Below are 11,625 nucleotides of genomic sequence, written 5' to 3' on the forward strand. Positions count from 1 at the left end.
TTTTATTTTTGTTGTATCTCTTCTATGTTTAGGTAAGTTTAAATACGTAAATACTTCCCATTGTGTAACAATTGCTTTTAGTGTTCAGTACAGTGACATGCCGTACAGATTTAGTGTTCAATACAGTGACATGCGGTACAGTGACATGCCTTACAGGAGCAATAGGCTATACCATATAGTCTAGGTGTGTAGTAGGCTGTACCATCTAGGTTTAAGTTCCCTCTATGATGTTCGAACAATGATGAAATCACCTAATGACAAATTTATCAGAACATATTCTCATTGTTAAAGCATGGCTGTATATTTTTATGCTATTCTTATCTTTAATAACTTTGAAATCACTAGAATTATAATGAAAGTATTAACATTTACTTTAGAGCTTATACGTTAGGCATTCTGCTAATCACTTTTCTCATATAACCTGATTTTATCTGCAGGTACCATGTCATGTCAGTTTCATACCTAATTATGTGTGGCATCATGATAGCTATGTGATAGGTACTCATTATCATTATTGTGAGTAACTTACTTTTAAGATTGTCTTATTAGAAATAATTATTGCATTATGAGTAAACATATGAAAGGCGTATTTATTGAAAAGATAAGAAAAACGTTTAGTAAGTTGTCTGAGGTAGAATTCCTCTTGACATTACTTTTCCTAATTAAGGTGGCATTGTCTCAGCATTTGGGATTCCCAGATAAAGTCTTTTCAACTCATGGACATGGCTCAAGAAAGACATATTCAGAAAAAAAAAAAAGTATAAGATGTGTTATATTTATTTTGAGAAACCATCACCCAGCCAAAGAGAGAAAAGGTTATTCCATTCACATCACGTGGTTAGTCTGGGAATCTTTCTAGTGTAAAAGCAAGAAGAGTCATAAAATTAAAGAAAACATTGATGGGGCTTTTTAGATGCGCGTGCGCGCGCGCACACACACACACACACACACACACACACGCACACAGATGCCATCCTTCTTTGCTTTCTTCTAAAGAATCTCTTTCTGGACTCTCTGAAATAAAACAAATATCCAAAGCCTTTATTCTTCTTCCTAAAACTTGTCTAAATTCTGTTCTTGAGATCCATGTCCAATGCAAATTGGGGAAAATACCGTATTACCATGGAGAATGATTAAATAAAAACAGGACCACCATGAGCTATATGCCTTATTTCCCTGATGTAATCTGTGTCTTTTGTAAATAAATTATGACATCTTTAGAAAGATTTTATTATTGAGTTTTAAATAAGGTTATAATTTCATGTCTAGAGAAATAAATTTTGATTTTAAAACAATACAATTCATATGGAATTAACTTTGGCTGATACTGAATGTGTAGATAAAGCTAAGTACTTTCTCGGTGTTTTGCTAGATATTATTGGTTCAAAAATTTATTATATTGGTAAAGAGATGATATCTCAAACCTTGATTAAATAAGCAATTAAGTAATTTAGAAATTGGTAGACAGACACCCAGAAAATTGTCCTTTTTAGCAATGTTGATATATATTATTAATTGCTTAGAAATTTTAATACATCAAAACTAAAATGCATTGCCAACTTCCGTATAGTTCACAGAAACTTGTTTTGTGTTTTTCTCTCTTACCTTCTATTTTGCTGGCTATTAAATTTAAATAGTACATTAATGCATTAAAGCTTTGGTTAAATGCATTTTTAACTCTTTTTCCTATTTTTTTTTTTTTAATGCAAAGTGCATTGCACACATCATAAATTAATACTGAGAAATCTAAATTTATGCCAATAAGGTCTTTCAGTGAAGGCTTTATAAACTGGGCCCTTGTTTATTCTGTGTGTGGCCACTTTGGTTATTAGTAGGGGTTACACTGACCGCCTTTTCCCAGATTTATGAGACTTGGCAAAAACCTTGAGAAAACAGAGCCCTGCTCCTCTCAATAGAAAACATTATTAGATACTAAATAAACATTAATTAGGTAAACTGGTACTATTCAGCCCAAAAGGAACATGTTCTTATTTAGATTTGCTCTGATGGGTGAAAGAATATGTGCTAGAAATGATTTATAGAGATACAAAAGAAGGGAACTTAAGTGATTTAAATTTCAGTAACAGTCAAGACTATCCTTAGAAAGACTTTGTGCTCATTCATGTAGGGCAGTGATCCTGTGCTAGGGAGGACATGCATCATGTCCTTCTCCCAGTGGAGAAAGATCAAGAGACCAATCTTTTTTTTAATATTAGCACAGAATCCCCAATAGTACAATGATTAATTTTCTCTGGATTCCAATAAAAACTGAGAAATAGGGCATATTGTGCAGTTAGTTGACATATGGTTTTGAAATAAATTATTAAGTTTTTGACAATGTTAAAATTCCTGAAGAGGTTAAAGCATTTTAAAAGGAATAACTTGAACTTGTCCCTCTTCAACAAGTTAACATCATGAAAAATAAGAGAGGGGGTTAATATGTGTACTATATTAAAAATGATAGTGCTGCAACTAGGTGGGTATAGTGTGCTTAGAATTAGATGTCAAATTGGACAAATCCACCACAAAAACAGTTTTGAAACATCTCTAAAATTTTTAATGTGACTGAATATTAAATAAAATGAAAACATAGTGATGGGTAAAGTGGAAACAATTAACTCATTAGTAATTTATAAACTAGATTATTGATATAATCTCATTGTTGTGAAATACATTTATGTATATGCACAGAAAATAGGGAAAATATAGAAGATGTTAACAGTGATCATCTCTAACTGAGGTGCTGATAGGAAGATGGTGTTTTGATTTTCTTTTTGCATACCTACCTTCTTTTAATGGTAGAATGTAAAAAACTACTTTTATAATAATCACAGTCTATTATTAATAGAATAATTAAACGGCAGTAAAATATACATACATTAATTCATTCATTATTAGGCCAATCCCCAGGGAAACCAGAAGAAACTTGTATTAAATAGATTTATCTCTTAATAATGACTCCTTAACAGAAGCACTTAATAATGTGTTCATGTCTTGCAGGTTGTAGGCTGTAGATTATAGGGAGTAAATATCATGTATATATACATAAAACTCTGCTGTAACATGTCGGACAGAAATTTGTGCTGATGTTTGAAGTGACTATGATCAATAATGTCTCAATTTTTCTTTTTAATGTAAGTGATCCTGTACATATCAGAACAATAAGTCACCTTAAATCCCATCTTCACTAGTCCTTTCATTTAAAGATGATAAAACTGCAATTCACAAAAATAGAATAATTTAACAACATTTACTGGCAGGGCTTAAACCAGACCTTAGCTTACATGGTTTCTAATGCTGTGCATTTTCATTCTGTCACAATCAAAGTTTTGCATATTTGAGGAAAAGAGAAAATGCAGAAGTCTTATTTAATAAATAAATTATTATTTTTTATTGGGTAAAATAAAACATTTTTATTGATGTTAAAAAACATTAAGTAAATGCTCTTATAAAGTTAATTTTTTAAATATTAGTAAATATGTTAATATATAAACATTTTGAAAATTATATGATACTTAATAGTAGTCTGCAGTAATATATTGTTAATATATTAATGTAATTAATAGTAGCCTGTGTAATAATTACAGCATACAACAAATTTATCTAATTTAATTTCATCTAATTTGTTTTGATCATTTTTTCTGTGGTTATTTATTAGGTGTGTTTGTTGTGTCATGGGAATATCTGTTTATTCTGCAACAGCGCTGTGCATAACAGTATTTATCATTTGTCTAATTCTTTGATACAGAAATAGAATGTACATCTTAATATAGTCAGAAAAAGAAAATACAATACTATTTCATAAGTTTTAAGATGATTGTTTTTTTCTCACTTCAATGTCTGAAATCAATGACATCTTACAACCAATGCCATGTCATAGTCAAATTGACAAGATTGTTTTCTTAGTGACACCTAAAATAATGATGTATATTAAAATGGTATCTTAGGTTAGATTAAATAAGTTATAATAAATAATATTTATTCACTTCTTTAGAGACATTTTCATTATAAGTTCAAAAGCATTGTTCTTAAAGAATAGCATTCATCTGTAGTCCCTTTGTGAAAAAGACAGAAATATTATTACAAGGATTTTAGGATGCTATACATCTTAACTTTAAAGCATTTGCTGATATAAAATGATGTTTTCATTGTGAAAATAAAATAAAATATATATATAAATATATATATCTATTTGAATAACTTGATATTTTTGATCCATTGCATAACTCTTTAGTACTATTTAAATCTAATAATCAGTGCTCAGATCTTACCTTACTGACATATTAGTAACATTTAATCTGGTGGCTCTGTTGATCATTTATCTTCCTCTGATTTCTGATTCCTGTGAAGATTTCAAAGGAATACAGAGTCTCACATATTTCTCATTGTCCTTCTCCACAAGTAGCTTTTACCAGTCTCAGTTGCTGGTTCAGCCTCATCTCTCTGACCTTTTAATAATGGAGTGTGCCAGAGATCAGTCCTTGCACCCATTTTTTCCTCTATCGGAATTTCTTCCCTTGGCAATCTCACCTCTCATAAATGCCACCCATATACTTATGACTGCCAAAATTATACATCTATCTCTGACTACTACTTTCACCTTCTGACTTTAATTCAGCTGCCTTCTCAATGTTTCCAGGTGAACGTCCAAAAGAAAGCTAGAATATATACAAAACCAAATCTTGATCTTCCAGCAATCTCCAAATGAGAGTTGAACAATGAGAACATAAGGACAGGGGGAGGGGAATATCACAGGGGAGGGATAACATTAGGAGAAATACCTAATGTAGATGATGGGTTGATGGGTGCAGCAAACCACCATGGCACGTGTATACCTATGTAACCCATCTGCACATTCTGCACATGTATCCTAGAACTTAAATTATATATATATTTTAAGAAAAGGACAGGGAGGCACAAAATGGAACACAGGGATGAAAGGATATATTAATATACATGTAATATAATTTTGATATTTGAGTTACGTACATGTTTTATATAATCAAAAAGCAAAACAAAAAATAAGATAAAAAGCTTAAAGTAAACAAAAATTAGCCAGGCGTGGTGGTGCACACCTGTAATCCCAGCTGCTCTAGAGGCTGAGATGTGAGAATCTCTTGAACTGGGGAGGCAGAGGTTGCAGTGAGCAGAGATTGTGCCACTGCACTCCAGCCAGGGTGACAGAGTGAGGCTGTATCAAAAAAAAAGAAGTAAAATTATTAATTAAAAAAGAATATCAGTTATTGCTCTTATAAAATTTACAGAACCTTTTATTCCTAAAGTTAATTAATTGTTTAATGAGTCAGAATAGCAGATTTCTATTATGTTTCCTCTATGTAATTGTTTGACTTCTTATCTGTCTACTAAACATTTATTATGCTTTTACTTTGAGCCCATTCAGCTTCTATGAGCTATCTGAAGTAGATTTAAGACAGTATACATTTTCTGTGCCTACACATCTTTCCAATTTTTTTGGAGAGGTAAGAGGCTTGTAAAATTCAGGCCATATGCAAGAAAATTTGACTCTAAGTTGATGTAGTTGAGAAAAAATCTGCTGTAGTTACCCTGGTAGAAAGTGTGTGAGTGTGTTGATCTGGAACTTACCCAGAAATACTTTTTGGATGAGATTGGATCAGGACAGCAGAACATCACACACAGGAAGAAGGAAAAGAATATAATTTAGATGGGATGTGTTCACTGACTATTTTGCCTGGAACAGGGGGTGCACATTGAGGAACAAGGAAAGTAATTTGTGTAGTTAAAGAAGGGATTTAGATACCAACCTAGGGAGTTTATATTTCAAATTAGAGATGGCATTATGAAAGCAAACATTTGAGGAAAACAAGTATGGAAAACAAGTTATCCATTTCCAGGATTGAAGTCTACGGGTCAAGTCGGGAATACCAATTGTAGCAACCCAGGCATTCAATCAGAGCAACTCGATGCTACATTAGTGGCATGAAAATGGAGTAGAAAAATTAATCTTAGGTAAAAAAGAACATGTACATTATTAAAGGTATCATTAATATTGATGACAACTTTGATAAAGAGCAGATATTCCCTTGCCATATCCCTGTAGTGTCTGTGTTATGTATGTGAGTATATATGAGATTTATATATATACACACACACACTCCTATGTATATACCATATATGTCTTATATATCATATCCTGTATGTATCTGCTGTATAGACTATATATGTCATATCTATATCATATATATACACCACATATATACACATCCTATATGACTTTTATGTATATCATATATACCATATGTAATACATGATACTTCTCTATTTCATAAAAGTAAATTGCAATATCTGAATCAGAGTTTCTCATATCTGACTCTGCTGTACATAAGATTTAATAACATTGATCCCTAAAAAAAGTAAACTTGAATTAAGTCAAAAAGGTTAATCTCTTTTTAAAGAAAAAAGTCTATGTATGTTGTTAATTATTTAAAAATATTCATAGACACTTTGCTTTGCTAAAACTACGTACGTCATATTCCTGTAATATTGATGACATATCAACAGACTAAATTTACATAAAAAAAACCCTGACCCTGAGTGGCTAATTGAATTCCCGAAAATAAGATGTCCTGTATGAGGCAAACCAGGACTACAGTCATGTCTTTAGACCTTTAACTCAGAGCACTTTCCTCTAAAGCATAGTGGTTCCTTATTCATGTTCCCTTTGCATTCTTTATCAAAGTGTAACTGGAAAATCTGACACTTATATCAAACATCAGAATTTAATAGTTCAAGTTAAATGATAATAAAAATCTGTAAATAGTAAAAAATAAAAATGTATTTTCCCAGTTGATACACATATTTTTAGCAAGACAAAGCATAATATGCCTTTTAATGCATAATGTTTTTACTGTTCTTTAATATTTTAAATAAAAACATATTATAGACAATTGTATAATTTGTTTTAAGCTGAAATAATCTTGAAATACCATTTACATATTATAAAAATGTTTTTTTAAATATGTTACCTTACCCTTTTGCACTACATTGATTGGTCAATAGATAGATGATATAAGCTTGTTTTAAATAAATCAAATGCAGTATTTGGAAAATCAAAGTTCCATGTATACTTAATGCTGATGCTTATCATAATCCCTGAAAGTTGGCAGTCTTTGTTGAATGATTAGGTAAAGTACACAAGTCAACTTTTTAAAGGAGAATTCTTAATTTTATGAGGATAATGCAGTACCAGAGTTTAATGAAGCATTGTCTGAAAACTGATTTATTGTAGTGACAAGGATAAAAAGATATCTTTTTCTCATTGTTTTATAATCAAGAATTCGTTACTCTTCATTGACATTCCAAAGGACGCACTCATGCACTATTACAATTGAACTCCACATTCTTTCTTACCCAAGATAGCAATAATCTCTACATCTCTACATTTTTCCTCTGAGTAGCTTGCATATTTTACCACTTAGACATTGCTCTCTCATCCTCTTTTTAATCTGGGTGTGCATTTATTTAGGAAAAGGTCCGTGCTGTGAATTTTCTAGAAATGTGGGAATCGTATAGATAGGATAAATGCTTAATGGATAATTCTTGAATATGTCTTTAAATTCTACTTAATTTTATGGTTTGTCTTCTGGATATAACTCAATTCACAGGAAGAGAGGAAGAGAAGTAGAAACATGATAGTAAATAATACCAGTAAATATATCATTTTCATATGTGTGTATGTACACACACACACACACACACACACATATATATATTTATATTTATTTATTTATTTTTTACTGAGCCAGCAGGGATAGGAAGAGGGAGAAACTTGACAAAACTTTCCAAATTGTTAAATGAGCATTTGCTCACTTCTGAATTATAAATACCGACATGATTCATGGACAAATCATACCCAGTTGAGGGAATGGAACTATCTTAATCTATAATAAGAAATAATTGTCTCAAAAAGAAAGAAATAGCTGTCATAGTAGCCATTGTTTTTCTGCAAGTACTATTTATGTACAGATTTTAATGTACATTATTTCAAATGCAAAAACATAGCAAAGTTGTCATTATCTGCTAAATTTCAAAGAAAATCTTACCCTGGAAATGGTAAAACTGGAATTCATAATCAAGCCTGTCTGACTCCAAAGTTCAAATGCTTACCATTATCTCACGGCCCTTCTCTACACGCAGGGGTTTTCTAGGATATTCTCAAGTGATGTTAGAAAAAAGTGTTGTTCTAAAAACTTGCAAAAGGATACTCAGAATTACAAAGAATGTCCCTGAATCGCTCAGATATTCCTCCCATTTTGGAGGGTATGAATCTTTATAACATCTATACCTCTTTCTAGTTTAGTCCCCACATTCCCATATGTTCCTTGGACTCTTGGGGAGACACAAGGTTTTTGAATTTTTCTGGTATTACGCATAAGGATGCTGTAAAGAGATTTGAAAAGCTTCTCCATCATATGTCAAAGAAGTGGGCTGGTGAAGGAAAGAGGAGATTGAGTTCTTCTTTCATTTATTTAATAAATAAATACTCATATCTTACTCCATACTAGGGACTGTGTTAAGCTTTGAGGATACAGTGGTAAATTTAATAGATGTCCTGAATTCATGTGGTACAAAAGAAGAAAAAGTACATGATTCGGTAGATGGAGATTATGCTTGTTCTGGAAGGTACAAATGAAAGACTTGCAAGATTTAGGGAATGATCTTCTAATGACTTGGAAATATATTTTAAACTGTGATTTTATTATGATATAACAACTCATGTTTTGAATACTCTAAAAAGTACAGAAGTTATAATTAAAACTAAATTTCTTGATATGCATAAACATTGTTGGTTATTATAATATCTAAATAAGCCTTCAAAAATAACTTTAGGTTGGCTTTCTGTCAAAACCATTTCTAAGCATTTATATCAGCTCCAAGACCTCCCTCATAGACTTTTTCTTCAAACATATTTAGTAATCTCTAGTAGAAAATTCTAGAAAAAATATTTTCATTCTCCCTTTTATTTTGTATAGTCTGACAATTTCCACATCCAATAAAGCAATTAAGTATGTTCTTTTTATTAGGATTTCAGTTTGGCAGTGCATAGGGGCTCAATGAATTAGAAGTTCAGGGGAAAACAATGTATTATTAATACTGCAATAGGGATCTTATCTAATTGTGCATTGAAAAACATGTACACTGTGGAATGAGAGTTGAGAATGTTAATGCCAAATTATACAAACACATTTGTAACTATGATAGGAGAATATGGGAGTTTCCAGACTTCCTTTTAAGTTTCATATTTACTTACTATCTTTAGAAAATACTTGCTATCATAGTCCATGTAAAAATGGAAGACCATTAAGCTAACATTTGTTAGAGCTAGTTATGTGCCAGAGAAGATAGTAAGTGCTTTTCATGCATTATTTCATTTTATTCTCACAACAATCATATTTGATAAGAACTGATAATCCTATTTTGTAGATGCAGAAACTGGACTTAGAGAAATTAAGTGAATTCTCTCAGAGGATAAAGTTGATAAGTAACAAAATAGAAATTACAACCAAACCATCTTATAGCCAGAACCTGAAATTTTAACCAGTAGGCTGAGCGATCCCTGGAAAATTCAAGAATTTTATCTCAGTTGCTACAACACTTGGTAAAAACAAATAAGTTTAATTATTGAGGATTTTGAGAGACTATCTGAGTTGAACTCTGTTTTAAAAATTCAGAATGTTGTGCTAGTTTTAGAACATTGTGCTAGCTTTCAAGTCAACTTCTGAGATATTGTAGTAAAAGATATTATATTTTCTCCAAGAGGGAAAGATGTAAAAAATAAAAATGGAGAAATATCCATCGGCAGCTGTATGCTTAACTCAGGAATCCCCTGCTTATCCTGACTGAGACACTTTTTAACATTCATGTAAGTCCAGTTGTTAAGATGTAGCTGAGGATATAAGGATGAGACTAAACACAGCTCAGAAACTGATATTACTATGTTGATAGAGAACTAGATAAGGAGGGTGATAAGGGTGGAGGGGAAATTAGATAGCACAAATATTCAACACATGACTTCAACAGAACAGTCATGCAAAAAGAAGAAAGAAAGCAAACATACCTACATAGGAAGACCAGAGAGGTTTTTTATAAATGTGTGACTGCCTGATAAAGAAGCTGAAATTTCTGGCACTTTATTAGTCTCACTATTACAAGACAACACCCCAACTCATTCTATACTCATTGCGTATGCACTGGGTAACTGCAAGTTACTTTTTAAACACAAATATATTAGTCCAGGAACTACTCCCTTATACACATTAAGAGAAGGTAAAAGATATGAATTCAGCTTTAATGATAGAAGCTCTTTAATACGATCCATATTATGCTTCTATATTGCATGTCCAGTACATCAAATAATGTTTCTAAAAGAGTGTTATGAGGTCATACTTTAAAATATAATAAATTCATGTGAAGGCATATTGATAGATAGTATAAAACTTGTATTAATTATAAGATGATATTTCTACATTTTATTATGTTATTTGGAATTATGTAATATATTGATATTAATTTTTAATTTTATTAATTTATATTTGAGGACAGTAAAGTTCATGTTAGAGAAACAGTTCATCCTTATGCAAATATGTATTTCAATAACTATTTAATATGAAATAAATTTTTTGATGTGTTCTTTTAATAGTCCATCTTAGAACTACCAGAAATATTAAGATGTTCTAAGATGCATAGTAGCTCTTTGAATCTGTGGCAGAGACAACTTCAACTCTTGGTATGCTACAAATACAGTAATTTTGAAAACTGTTACAAATAATACTGGCATGTTTACACATGTGAAATGGTTTAAAATGTTATTAAAAGTATTTTTGTATGTTTAACCTACCAAAACCTAATTAAATCTCAATATGATATCCAATTTTGCCATGTTTTAACTTAGGAAACATTGCTTCACCATTTTATGCGTTACCATAGTCAATAAAATAACTTTTGTTTTCCTGCTATATATGAAAGTTTCGCTATGTTTGATATATAATCACAGGGTATTATAAATGAAATTTGATCAAAACGGTTTTTTAAGCTGGTATGAATTTTGAAATATACTTGGTAAAAGCATAACAATTTTAATGTAAGTAAAACTAGTTTCAAAAATTGATCATAAACACAATATAGCTGTTTTTAAACATGATTACTTTTTCATGTAAAAATTATTTTAATTAATTATTTAAAATAATTTCAGGCATATGTTCAAAAATGATCAGAAACATGTGTTCAAAAATATAAATTGGTGAGGTGCCTAAGTGACATCATAATTATGAAGAATAATTTTTTAAAGAAAGCTGAAAACAGATAACATTAATAAGAGTTCGTTAAAGATCTTTATACCTTTAAACCATACTATACTAGTTGTAAAACTAAAGACTAGGTGTGGGAATGGAAACTAGAACACTGAATTAAGTCTCATAGATGCATAATTTTTTTTAAAATTACAACCTGTTAAGATTCAATACAAAGAATATATTGAATTGCAGACATACATAATCGTTATACTTTGAATATACTGTTGAATGTACTATATCTTTGTATTTCACAGGATCCACAAGATTTTTAAAATTTGTTTTCCCCTTTAGAAGG

The sequence above is a fragment of the Mandrillus leucophaeus genome, unplaced genomic scaffold, assembly GCF_000951045.1.
Source record: "Mandrillus leucophaeus isolate KB7577 unplaced genomic scaffold, Mleu.le_1.0 Scaffold50, whole genome shotgun sequence".
Taxonomy (NCBI): Eukaryota; Metazoa; Chordata; class Mammalia; order Primates; family Cercopithecidae; genus Mandrillus; species Mandrillus leucophaeus.